This window comes from Otolemur garnettii, unplaced genomic scaffold (genome assembly GCF_000181295.1).
Source record: "Otolemur garnettii isolate 467f Iridium unplaced genomic scaffold, OtoGar3 scaffold00139, whole genome shotgun sequence".
NCBI classification, from domain to species: domain Eukaryota; kingdom Metazoa; phylum Chordata; class Mammalia; order Primates; family Galagidae; genus Otolemur; species Otolemur garnettii.
In genome coordinates, this window is record NW_003852534.1 from 2,439,519 (window position 1) to 2,441,954 (window position 2,436).

The following is a 2,436-nucleotide window of genomic DNA, read 5'->3' on the forward strand; positions in this document are numbered from 1 at the left end:
GAAAGGACAGAGAAGCAGACACATGTGTTTCAGTCCCAATTCTGCCCCATCAGCTCTACAACCTTAAAAACCAGGTTAGTGCTCAAGGCCAGCTTGCTCTTCTGTTAAAAATTGGGAGCAGTAGACGCTGTCTGTCACCTGATACAAAAGAATGGGACCGGCCTGCCCAGCCCTGCCAGGGCGGGAGGTGGCCCCTGCAGCCAACTCACCCACCTGACCTGCCCGTCCTGGGCCGTAACTGTGGGGCTGGGTGGCTGGAGAGGCCTGCTTTATGAAACCACATTCCCACACTGCCCAGGGCCTGCTTGCTGGGGCTCTAGATGGATCCCCGACACTCAGCTACTAAAGAACCACCCAAATACCACTAAGACACAATGGGGGGATGCTGTGAGATGATGGGGACACCATGACACAGAGACAGGGGATGCCATGAGATTGGGGAGCACAGGGGACACGGAAAATACGCGACAGTGATACTAATACTAGCGTATCCGCACCGTGAGTCTCACTGCACATCCAACTCGGCACAAACACCTGCTCACTTTACGTTTAACCTGCACATAAAAAAAGAAGAAAGGAAAAGAGTTCTGGAGCTGGATGCAGTGGCTCATCCCAGCGTAGGAGGATCACTCCAAGAAAGGAGTTCAAGACCAGCCTAGGCAACACAGTAAGCCCCTGTCTGTACTGAAAAACAAAGAAATGAAAAATAAATGGGAGTTCGCGTCCTCTACTAAACAAGCATTTGTTGAGTGAATGAACGTCTCAACAGTGTCTCAAACTTTCCTAGAAAAACAAAGTCAGCATGTCAAGAACACATTCCCACATCCGTCACATGGAACCAAAGATAAGAGGGAACTGTAGGAAGTGTGCATTAGAAAGGAAAGCATGCCTCATCCTTTAACTCAGTCCTGACCAGAAAAATGTAAGCAGAGGCTACCAGCCTGAATTAGCAGAATAACAAGCGAGTTTGAGCGGAGCGAGAGGACAGATCATACGGCAGTTCCGTGAGCAAAGTGCTCAAGCACCCCTCACAGATGGGAGAGGCGTGGAGAGGCTGCCAGCATTTACACACTTGTTACAGGAAAACTGAAATTAAACAGTGGCCGTCTTTACCACTAGAAAGTGGAGTTTCCATTTCAGATGAGTCATTAGGAAGGTAAAAAATCTCTCCTTTACTATGAAGACCTTTCTGCCACTGGGTCCGAGGAGGGACACTCACACCACAGAAATGAACTGTGCTCCTGTCTTCACAGTTTTGCTTCCCACAGTCTTAGTTACCCATGGTCAGCAGTCAAAAATATCAAATGGAAAATTCCAGAAATCAGCAATTCTTCAGTGTCATACAGCACACCACTGTGAGGAGGGTGATGCCATCCCACTCCGTCTCCAGGACGTGATCACTCCTCGTCCCACAGACACGCGCTGTGAGAGCTACTTGCCCGTTAGTTATCGGCATCGATGGAGGCGTCTGACATCCAACTTCCAAGATCATCATGCTTGACGGTCTGAAATTGCCCAAAGTAGATGACCCTCCTTCCACCCGCGCAGGGAGATAGCAGCCTAGGCCACATCTCAGGGCCCAGGTCACTCAGCTCCCCTCACCTTGCCACACGGGCACTGTAGCACCTCCCGTCAGCCCCAGAAGAAGGGGGGTACAGGATGACAAGAGAGTTTGAAAGGGAGGGAGAGAGATCACCTTCACGAAACATCGCAGGATGCTGGTACACTTCTCTACTCCGTCAGGATACTGTGCCTAACTAAACCTTATCATCAGGACAGATAAAACGCGCACGTGCAGGGTTCAGCACTATCCAAGGCCTCAGGACTCCACGGGACCATGTCACATACCCCCTGCAAATGACAGGGGCTCTGTATTCCCACCATCCAAAAATAACCATTGGCTCCATTTTTAGCCCTTTTTAACCTATTTCCTTCCAGTCTTTATTCTTAGTAGAGATTCAGTTTTGTACTTTGCTTTTTGACACGACAGTGAACATATCGTATATACAATGTTAACATTTCATTGAATCCTCTAACAGTTCTCAAGCAGTGATGTTAATTAGAAGTTTGTAACTTTTAATGAGGGCATTGAGATTTCACTGTGAACAGCACTTCATCAAAGCACCTGAATCTTCCCTTATAAATGGCAATTTCATACTGTTCAGCTTACTATTCACACATTTTCATGTGCTGGTTACTTCTAATTTTTTAGGATTATAAGTACCATTATAATTAATATTCTTTTGTGTATAATGCTTTTTATAGGAATTACAGACCAAATATATAAACATTTATTATAAACCTCTAGATCAGCAGTTCGCAACCCCTTTGTAACAATGAAAATACATCCTGCATATCAGATATTTACATTACGATTCATAATAGTAGCAAAATTACAGTTATGAAGTAGCAACAAAAATAATTTTATGGTTGGGG

The 2,436-nt window shown here is 46.1% G+C and overlaps 1 protein-coding gene across 1 annotated transcript in view; it reads right to left on the reverse strand.

Moving 5' to 3' along the window:
• Window positions 1-2,436, reverse strand: part of EIPR1 (EARP complex and GARP complex interacting protein 1) — a 148,963-nt gene that overhangs the window by 122,860 nt on the left and 23,667 nt on the right. The gene's annotated exons all lie outside the window — the stretch shown is intronic.